This window comes from Myotis daubentonii, chromosome 2 (assembly GCF_963259705.1).
Source record: "Myotis daubentonii chromosome 2, mMyoDau2.1, whole genome shotgun sequence".
Taxonomy (NCBI): Eukaryota; Metazoa; Chordata; class Mammalia; order Chiroptera; family Vespertilionidae; genus Myotis; species Myotis daubentonii.
The window spans coordinates 74,885,434-74,896,921 of NC_081841.1; the positions used below are offsets into that span (position 1 = coordinate 74,885,434).

Consider the following 11,488-nt stretch of genomic DNA (forward strand, 5'->3'; position numbering starts at 1 on the left):
GAATGACCTCCATACCCACAGACCAGATAGCCTTGATGGAGACTATTAATTATCCTTTAAATTCATTCTCCTTTCCTTCCTGGTTATATAGCTGCTCTCCTAGACTATACCCCTTAGCTTTCTGCACATTGAGGTATGACTGTGCAACTAAGTTTTTTGCCAGTAGGACATGAGCAGAAATGTCATGTGCTACTTCTAGGATTGGGCTTTAAGACATTTGATATGCTTGTCCATGTTCTCATTGACTTTCAGCTATAGAGCCTGTCATAGAGGCTAAGCTTCTTCAACAAAAAAGATGAGGACATGCCCCAGGGGGTGATGGAAAAACCTAACAGCTACCTTGGTGCCCTAGACCACCCTCTCCATCTGGGCTGCATGACAGAGAAAGAAACGCTACCTGCTTTAAGATGCTGTAGTGTTGGGTCTCTATATGGCACTTTGATCTCATTCAAACCAATACAGCCCTGGTCTAAGAATTCGGCTGGGCCTTTACAAGCTTTCAGATGTGTTTTTGTGTAACTAGGAACATGGCCATAAGAAGTGGCTCAGTGATGAATCTGTTTATTTCTGGAAGGTCTATGCAGATAAAACCAGAAACTGGGAGGTAAAAAGATGAAGGAAAGGAACTAACACCACTCTTTAAGCTATTATAAAACATTGATCTGTTAACGTAAAACCATTCAAACCTGTAAATAATTTTTGTGAGTTTATTTGAACCAAACTGTTGACAATTGCCAGAAAGCAAAATCTCAACATATTGGGATACCACTCTGGAGAATGGTGGTTTTTCACCTTGTTTTATACATTACATTCAAAGGAGGAGACATAAGTGAGTTACATGAAATCCATTGGTGATAGATTTGAGAGGCGGGAGAAAGCAAAGCAGGAAACCCTCTGGGATTGGATAAAAACTATAATGATAGCCCTAACCAGTTTGGCTCAGTGGATGGAACGTTGGCCTGTGGACTGAAGGGTCCCAGGTTCGATTCCGGTCAAGGGCATGTACCTTGGCAGGTGTGCAGGAGGCAGCTGATCAATGTTTCTCTCTCATGATGTTTCTCTCTCATTGATGCTTCTAACTCTCTATCCCTCTCCCTTCCTCTCTGTAAAAAATCAATAAAATATATTTTTTTTAAAAAAAAGAAAATGGTAGACACACTTCTTTTACTTAAGTGGGTACAGGATAGTTAACAGTCAACAATTAAAATGATAACAATAACAATGAAGGATGGAAACAGCCTAAGTGCCCATCAGCAGATGAGTGGATTAAATAACTGTGGTACATCTACACAATGGAATACTACGCTGTGGTAAAAAAGGAGGAGTTCTTATCATTTGCAACAGCATGGATGGAACTGGAGAGCATTATGCTAAGTGAAATAAGCCAGTCAGAGAAAGATAAATATCACATGATCTTACTCATTTGTGGAATATAATGAGCAACATAAACTGATGAACAAAAACAGATCCAGAGACAGAGAAGCATCGATCAGACCGTCAAACCTCAGAGGGAAGGTAGGGGAGGGTGGGGGTAAGGGGAAGAGATCAACCAAAGGACCTATATGCAAGCATATAGGCCTAACCAATGGACACAGACAACAGGGGGGTGAGGGCATGAGTGGGGGGATAGGGGGTAACGTGGGGATATGGACACATATGTAATAACTTAATAAAAAAATTAAAAAAAATAACAATGAAGAAATTTGTGGTATCTGTGCTGGCACCCAGGGTGTTTGGTTGTGCCCTGAGGGGTCCAGAAAAAGGGAAGTTACCAGTTACCCTGACATTTCATGGATATGTTTTCATAGATGCAAAAAGACAATAGGCTCAGTTAAGGTAAAGATTGACCTTGTCAGGGAAGATACTGGCCTAGGACGTGACTACCCACCATAAAGTGCTTTTAGTTAAAGTTTTAATTTCAGACCATCCTTGGGAAGTTAAGTAACAAGAAATTAAATAACAAGTCTTAGAGTTTGCAAGACTTCCATACAGGCCTTCCCTGAGCTTGTCAGGTTAGGATGTGGCCTCTTTCATCCACAGATCCAAAGTAAATGAGGTAGCATTGCAAATGATGGGCCAATTAGGAAAAAAGAGGTTTCTCTTCTTTACAAATATGCTAGATGGCACAGTCTTCAAGAACTAATATTTTCCCTTCATGTGGACGTGAGTGTGGAGGGGGCACCAGTATTTGGAGGTGGGAGAGAGAGAGATAACAACACAGAGGCACAGAGATCCAGCAAGACAAAGACAGAGAAAGGGAGAAAAGGCCAGAGAGATTTCACATCCAATAGTTACTGTCTGGATAACTGGACAAAGAAATAAAGAGGAGGGCTTAGAACTAGCTGGTGGGAAAACCTCAAAAGGTACGCATTTGGAGTGTGTACACACATTTTGGCTGCCCTTCAGAACCTGGATTGCTGGAACATTCTCTGCAATCAGTGGGACACGACTATAGACTGTTTGCTACCTCCCAAATTCATACATGCAAACCCAACCTCCAGTTTGATGGTGATAGGGGATGGGAGCCTTTGGGAGGTGATTAGGTCATGAGATTGGAGCCCTCATGAATGGGATGAGTGCCCTTATGAAGGAGACAAACCTGGAGAGCTCCCTTGCCCCCTCATCCACATGAGAGCAGCAAGAAGATGGCAGTCTATGAATCAGGAAGGCGATCCCCATCAGACACCGAATCTATCAGCACCATATCTTAGACTTCTAAGTCTCCAGAACTATTGTTTAATTCACATGCTAGATGGTGTTTTTGTTCCAGCAGCCTGAACAGACTAAGACAGAGATCACCAATCCCACCCCACAGATATACACCTATAGGACTTGGAGTACCAAGGTCATCATTGGCAGCCAAAGGCGGTTTCTGAATGCTATTCTGTTCTAAATAACTGAAATTCAGGGGAAGGAACACGAATCCTTGGACAAGCTCTGTAGGTAGAGGATGAGTAGGTATGAGAAGAGGGGAAACAGATGAGGAACTAGCAATACCTGCAGAGTCTAGAGCTGCTCCATTCAATGCAGTAGCTGCTACCTGCATGCTGCTATTGAACACTTAAAATGTGGCTGGTCTGCATTAAGGTGCACTGTAAGTGTAGAATACACATCAGATTCCAAAGACAGCACAAAGAAAGAACTTAAGATACTTTATTAATAATTTTAATGTTAATGACATGTTGAAATGATACTTTGGACATATTGGGTTAAATAAAAAATTATTAAAATTAATTTCACCGGTTTCTTTTTACATTTTTTTAAGCATGGCTGCTAAAATGTTGAAATAACATTTATAGCTTGCATGACATTTTTATGGGACAGCATTGGTCTAGGCCACGGGTCTGCAAACTTCAGTACACAGGCCAAACACAGCCCAGTGCTTACTTTTGTAACTAGTTTCATCGGCACACAGCCAAGTCTATTTGTTTGCCTATTGTCTCCGGTGGTTTTCCCTACAAAGGCAGAGTTGAAATGTTGCAAAAGAGACAAACTATTCAAAACCTAAACTATTTACTATATGGCCATCTACAGAAAAAGTTTGCCAACCTCTGGTATAGACTAGAGGAAAAGTTATATTTAACATACAGTTGAAAATTATTTTCCCTTGAATCCTATAATTTCTTTTAGCAACCTTAACTTTAGAGAAAGCCTAATACAACCATGCAAGGCTTAGACAATAGAGAATGTGAGCCCTGCCGCTGCCATTTACCCTTCTGTAGGCATTTGTGTAGAAGCAGCTGCCTCCTATCAAGGAATTTAGGAGGGAACCAACATCAAAGCATGTGAGTGTGTGTGTGTGTGTGTGTGTGTGTGTGTGTGTGTGTAGGTGATGTGAGTCCTGTTTGAAATGAAAATGACAGGGAGGAACCCCATGCTGACAAAGAATTCAAAAGAAAAATCTTCAAAAACAAACTTTCAATTATTTATAGCAGAGGTCCTCAGTGTGGCTAGTAATCTGGGGTGGGGGTTGGGGTGCACTCTCACTAGTGTATTACACACTACACACAGGACAGAAAAGTATCCTGATTAAAGGTTGGAGAGGTGTGGGCTTGTAGTCCTGGTTCTGCCAGTTACTCACAATCCTGCTCACAAGTTGTGAGGATGAAATGAAATCCTCACATGCTTAAGTGGCTTGCATACTCTCTGGCACATATCAAGCATTTAGAAGCTTATTATATTACTAGAGTCCCGGTGCACAAAAATTTGTGCACTCGGGGGAAAGGGGGGTCCCTCAGCCCGGCCTGTGCCCTCTTGCAGTCTGGGACCCCTAGAGAGATAACGCCCTGCTGGCTTAGGCCTGCTCCCAGGTGGCAGAGGGCAGGCCCAATCCCTAGGTGCAGCCCCTGGGAGGGCTCAGAGCAGGGCCGATTGGGGAGTTGGGGCGCCGCCCCCTGTCATGTACAGAGCAGGGCAGGTTGGGAGGTTGCAATGCCACCCTCAGTCATGCTCAGGGTAGGGCCGATTGGGGGGTAGGGGGAACCGCCCCTTGTAACACTCAAGGCAGGGTCGATGGGGAGATTGTGGTGCCACCCCCTGTCACGCACAGAGCAGGGCCAATTAGGGGGTTGGGGCACTGCCCCCTGTCACGCACAGAGCAGGGCCCATCAGGGGGTTGAGGAGCTTCCCCCTGTCACTCACAGAGTAGGGCCAATAGGGGAGTTGGCGTACCGCCCCCTGTCACCCACAGAGCAGGGCCGATCAGGGGGTTGGGGTGCCACCACTGTCACACTCAGGGCAGGGCCAATGGGGAGGTTATGGCTCTACCCCGTCACACACAGAGCAGGGCCCATGGAGTGAGGGGGTTGGGGCGCCTTCCCCTGTCACACACAGAGCAGGGCCTGTGGGGCGGGGGGAGGTTGTGGCCCCGACCCCGTCACACACAGAGCTGCAGGGCGATCAGGGGGTTTGGGCGCTGCCCCCTGTCACGCTGATCCCGGTGCCGGGAGGCCTCGCGGCTCCGCTGATCCCAGTGTCGGGAGGCCTCGCAGCTCCGCTGATCCCGGTGCTGGGAGGCATATTACCCTTCTACTATATAGAATAGAGGCCTGGTGCATGGGTGGGGGGCGGCTGGTTTGCCCTGAAGAGTGTCCTGGATCAGGGTGGGGGTCCCCACTGGGGTGCCTGGCCAGCCTGAGTGAGGGGATGATGGCTGTTTCTAGCTAGTCACACACCCTTCAGGGTGGGGGTCCCCACTGGGGTGCCTGGCCAGTCTGGGTGAGGGGCTGAGGGCTGTTTTCAGGCTGGGACTGAAGCTCCCAACTGCTTCTTTTTTTTCTTTTTTTCTTTTTTATTCTGGGCCAGCTTTAGCTCTGAGGCTTGGCTCCAGCTCTTAGGCCTCCGCTCCTGAAAGCAGGTATCTTGTTTGTTTCGGTTCTAATCAAAACTCTGTATCAACTCCAGCTCTGAGATCCTGGCTCTCTGAAAGCTGGTTTCTTGGGTTTTGTTTAGCTCTATATTTGTTACAATATTTTTTAAACTGCAGGCTCAGAGGCCAGCAAGGCAGGCAGGGAACGTTGGAATCCTCCGTCACTGAAGCAAGCAAGCCTCAGGTTAGTTTCAAGCTGCCTGGCTGCCAGCCGCCATCTTGGCTGACAGTTAATTTGCATATCGCCCTGATTAGCCAATGGGAAGGGTAGCAGTCGTACGCCAATTACCATGTTTCTTTTTTATTAGATAGGATAAACAAAACTAGAGGCCCAGTGCACGAAATTTGTGCATGAGGGGGAGTCCCTTCAGCCCAGCCTGCACCCTCTCCAACCCAGGGATCAGGCCTAAACCAACAGTCGGACATCCCTCTCACAATCCTGGACCGCTGGCTCCTAATTGCTCACCTGCCTGTCTTCCTGGTGCCCCTAATTGCCTCCCCGCTCCGCCGGCCTGATCACCCCTCACTGCCTCTGCATGCCAGCCTGATCGCCTCTAACTGCCCCCTCCCTGCAGGCCTGGTCACTCCTAACTAGCCCCCCCCCCCACTGGCCTAGTCACCCCTCACTGCCCGCTCTGCCAGCCTGGTTGCCCCCAACTGCTTCCCCCCTGTTGAACTGGTCGCCCCCAACTGCTACCCCCCACCGGCCTGGTCGCCCCTCACGGCCCCCCCCGCTGGCCTGGTCGCCCCACGCAGCCTGCTGTTCAGTCATTTGGTCATCCCTCACTAACCCCCCTGCCGGCCTGGTTGTAGGCAGCCATCTTGTGAGGGTCTGAGGGTTAATTTGCATATTGCCTCTTTATTATATAGGATACTGGTCAATTTAGAGAGAAAGAAGTAGAAATACTCTTAATTTTTTAAAGATAATAGCAATTTTAGAGAAAACTGGGAAGGCCACAAGGAGGAAATGTAGTTTGCTTTTTTGTTCCTACATCCTGACTTAATAAATTAAATCCAACTGTGTCATAACAGATGGTTCCTTTGCTCTTGGATGGTGCTGTTGATCCTGTCTCTCTGTCCTTCTGCCTGAACACCTAGGTCTGATGAGGATGAGCCCTATGTGAAAATGCTTTAGATTTTCCAAAAGAGTCCCACTTTCTGAAATTCTCCCTCTCCTCCACTGGCCTCCTGTGAGAGGTTATACCATTTCTATCATGCTGATGAAATGGAATTTTTGGACTGGAACACGTGGTGTTCCCCTGGGCAGACTGATTCCTGGGCTCTTGTCTGTGGGAATTGAAGAATGAATTCACGGACAGAAGGTGGTATAGCAAAGGGTGGAAATTTATTAAAGAACAAGTACAGACTCCTGTGTGGGAAGGGGGAAGAGTCCCACTGAGTTCCTTTTCCCTATGGCTTATAAAGGCTGCAGATCTTGGGGCCTTGATATCCCCTCTGATTGGTCACTATTCCCTTAGACTGGTAACTATAGTAACTCCTGGGCTCAAAGGTTAAACCTCACATGGGACCTGTGAGGTTCTCCCCCCTCCTTCCTTATTGTTTTCTATTCCCTTTGGGCTTTCTTCTTCTCCTTCTGAATGAGGGGCTTCCTTCTCTTTATTTTGTAAATATAGACCTTTTGCTGTTCCCTGCTCCCTCATTCTATGGAGATGTACCTGTTGCAGCTTTTCAGCTTCCCCCATTCTATGGAAATATACCTTCTGCTGCTCTGCAGCCTGTGGTTCTTCCATGGTCCCCCTCATTTCTAAAATTTCTAATTTTTCCTAAAACCTATCTTTTTCACCCCTCAAAATTCCTGTTTCACTGAAGCCCACCTCCCATTTCCCCCCAGTGTAATAGACTCCAGATGGTCACTGCTGCAGTACATCCAAGGAGAAGGAAAGGAGAGACTCAGGTATTTATTTTGTTGTATTATGTTTTGGGAGTGTGTGTGTGTGTGTGTGTGTGTGTGTGTGTGTGTGTGTGTTTGGTTGCTTGTTTTCCTGCTATTGAAACTTGATTTGTTGTCTATTTCTAATTAAGGGAATGATTCAGAACCCTCTTCTTTCTTCTTTGAGGCTTGGGCTATTGCTATTTTCTCTCTCTCTCTCTCTCTCTCTCTCTCTCTCTCTCTCTCTCTCTCTGTCTCTCTCTCTCTGTCTCTCTCTCTCAATGGGTGTGAATCTGATGTATGTATGAGGCCATCGCTGTTAGAACTGTGCACTAGCAGGCATAGCTTGTTTCAACCTTCTTTCTAGGTATAAAGTGCACAGTCTGTCCTGAGTGCTAAAGGGGAGCTCAGCTTTGACACTCTTTCTCTGCCCCAGTTCATGAAATCTATTGCCCTGAAAACCCATCCAGTTCCCTGTTTATGAGTTCTGAATCTTGTCTCCCAGGAGCCAATGAGAAAGGCTCCCCTAGAGTCCTTTGAAATTCAGAACTGCAAAATTAATGACCCTATGTAAGGCCTGCATTTGACAGCACCTGGCCCCTTATTTGATAATATTCTTTCTACCCAAAGTTCCCACTCCTCTGTCCTTTTCTTGCATTCTCCAAAAGGAAAGTTAAGTGAAAACAGACTGTCTAGGCTTTGGATAAATCTCCTGAGCTCAGAGGATGCGTTGTTATTGTCCTCGGGCCTTTTGAAGAAGCTTCCCCTTTTGCAATACCTCAGTAAACTGGCTGAAGCCAGCCATCTTTTTTTTCATTTTTTTAAAAATTGATTTCTGAGAGGAAGGGAGAGGGATAGAGAGATAGAAACATCAATGATGAGAGAGAACCACAGATCGGCTGCCCCTGGGAATCGAGTCCGCAACCTGGGCATGTGCCCTCACTGGGAATGGAACCATTACCTCCTGAGTCATAGGTCAACACTCAACCACTGAGCCATGCCGGCTGGGCAAGCCAGCCATCTTTCAAGGTTGGAGATGAGGGAAGGCTTGGTCATTCAATCTCTTTGCTTGATATCTTAAAAAACAGATATATTTAAAAAGAGTTTCCAGCCCTAGCCAGTTTGGCTCAGTGGATAGAGCATCAGCCTGTGGAGTAAAGAGTCCCAGGTTCAACTCCAGTCAAGGGCACATGCTCGGGTTGTGGGCTTGATCCCCAGTAGGGGGCGTGCAGGAGGCAGCCAATCAATGATTCTCTCTCATCATTGATGTTTCAATCTCTCCTTTCTTCTCTGAAATCAATTAAAAAATATATATACTTAAAAAGAGTTTCCAGACCTAGTTACAAATAATTAGCCACTGAAACTACTAGAAGCTCCTTTCTCAATCTTTTTTAAAAACACTGAAATTGAGAATAATTGCAAACATATATTGAGCTCTTATCATGTACCAGGCACAGTACCAAATGTTTCACATATGCTTACTGAATTTCTACAACTCTTTAAGGTAGTTACTATTGCTATTCTCATTTTACAAATGAGTAAACTGAAGCAAAAGATGTTAAATTGTGCTAGCCTGAGGACCGAAGGATCCTGGGTTTGATTCTGGTCAAGGGCAAGTACCTCAGTTGAAGGTTTCTTCCCGGTCCGGGCCCTAATTTGGGGCATGTGTAGGAGGCAACCAATCGATGTGTTTCTCTCACATCGATATTTCTCTCTGTCTTTCCCTCTCTTTTCCACTCTCTCTAAAAATCAATGGGACAATATCCTCAAGTGAGGATTAATAAAAACAAAAAAGATGTTAAATTGTTTGCTCAAGGTCACACAGTTATGAAGTGTGAGAGACTGGGTCAATAATCTAAAGTGGCTCATACACAGGGAGCACTATTATGATTTTCTCTAATAGAAAAGCTGTAAAGTATGGTGAACAGTGCATAGGGCTTTGGAGTTGGACAACATAGGGTTAAATTCCTATCATCCTCTTGCTAACCAAATGATTTGGGACAAGTAAATTCATACTTGAGCTTTACTCATCTGCATTTTGAAAATAATAATACTCCCTCATGGCAGGTATTATTGTGTAGGTTTAATGAGAAAACCTGTGCGTGGTAGACACCCTGGTAACAGAGCATTGTTTTTGACACGAGAAACTGTTCTTCCTCTTCCCTTTTGTGGCCATGGTAGAAGCAGCATCGGTCAAAATGAAGTTCAATCCTTTTGTGACCTCTGACCGGAGCAAGAACTGTGAAAGGCATCTCAATGCACCTTCCCACATTCGAGGGAAGGTTGTGTCTTCTCTTTCCAAAGAGCTGAGACAGAAGTACAACGTTCGATCCATGCCCAGCCTACAGGATGATGAAGTTCAGGTTGTTTGGGGACATTACAAAAGGCAGCAAAGTAGTCCAGGTTTACAGGAAGAAATATGTCATCTATATTGAACGAGTGCAATGGGAGAAAGCTAATGGGACAACTGTTCATGTGGGCATTCGCCCCAGCAAGGTGGTTATCACTAGACTACAGCTGGACAAAGTCCACAAAAAGATTCGTGAACGGAAACCCCAATCTCACCAAGTAGGAAAGGAAAGGGAAAATACAAGGAAGGAACAATTGAGAAGATGCGGGAATAAAGTAATATTATATACAACTTTCATTAAAAACTTAAAATGAAAAAAAAAAAAGAAACGGTTCTTAGCTGACAGGACAGAATTATTTTACGGGATGACATTTACAAGAGGAATTACAAAAGTACAAATTTCCTCTGATAGTTGGACAAATTACTTCCCTCAATTCTACCACCTTGGAATGATCTCGGTGTTTTGTAAGGTTGAGGAACCATCCCAATTGACAGCTAGTAATTTTAGTCATTCCCAAACAGTACACTCCAATCCAACTTTCTGCAGTGATTGAAACATTCTGGATCTGCGCTGTTCGGTATGGTTGGTAGCCATTAGCCACGTGTTGAAATGTGACTATTGTGATTGAGAAACTGACACTTAAATTAAATTTTAATTAGTTTCAATTTAGATGGCCATATATGGCTGGCGGACACTGAATAAGACAGCTTAAACTCTAATAATCTAATCCATCATTTACATCTAAAGAAAAACCCTAGCAAAATCTCTAAGCATTAGAATATTCAATTTCCTGTCCTAATTGCAGGATAGGAAATAAAATTGATTAACTATTTACTCTAATGAACCATGTAGGTAAAGCCTAGATGGAGTCAAGGTGTGATCTGCTCTCACCCCAAAATTGTAGATCAAACTATGTCAGCTTTTTTGCAAGTTTCAGAAACAGTTATCCCTTGATTATCACTTGAATGCTTTAGTCCATCACCCTGAGAATTCAACTAGGGATAAAACTATGTCATAGATACATTTCATTTTAATGACTAAAAGGTGATTAGAATAAATGCTTTTCTGCTATTAAAAAACAGGGAAATGAGCACTCCTTATTGTTGACCTCACCACTTCTGGTAGCAAAAGTTGTCCTACGAAACTGTCAGATCCATTGATTGGTTGATGTCGGCATAGAGATTAGTGTTACATTGTACAGATTAAAAGCTGAGGCTCAGAGAGAGTGAGTAAATTGCCCAGATCACCAGCTTCTATAGGGTATAGACAGCACACAAACCCAGATTTTTCTGACTCCAAAATTTGAACAATTAAACACCAAACTATATTTTGTCTTGGTTACCTGATGTCAGTGTACTTTGGCCATGCAGTCTGCTATCTATAAAATAATTTCCTGTTAGTTAAATGTCATATTAACTTTTGGGGAATTTTGTGAAATAATTCATCCGAATAGCTTTTGGTTGTTCTACAAAAACACATATGTGGTTATTTCTGCTACTTGGTGTCTCTGAGTTCTGTTCGAGGAAAACTATCTTTTCATGTGCATGCTATTTTTAGTTAGAACAAAAGCCCAATATGTTTAACTTGGACCTTAACTGCCAAGAAACCTTTGCTAAATTCATTGCTCAGCTATCACTGTGAACTTATCTCAGGTGCCTGGTGATATCATTTGTTTACCCAATGTTAGCAATAGTATTTATGAGGCCTGCTGTGTGCCAGGGCCTATAATCATACAGGTATGCAAAATATGGTGGTGAACATGACAGAAAGTTCTTCAGGCAACCCACAGTCAAATACGGAAGAAAGAGCTTATATAAATAGCAACATATATACTTAACTGTAATTGTAACAGGAGTTCACAAAAGGTAAATGAATGAT

The 11,488-nt window shown here is 44.3% G+C and overlaps 1 pseudogene; it reads left to right on the forward strand.

Annotated features, from left to right (window-relative positions):
- The first annotated feature begins 9,412 nt into the window (after positions 1-9,412).
- Positions 9,413-9,883, forward strand: LOC132226188 (large ribosomal subunit protein uL24-like; annotated as a pseudogene).
- Positions 9,884-11,488: the final 1,605 nt, after the last annotated feature.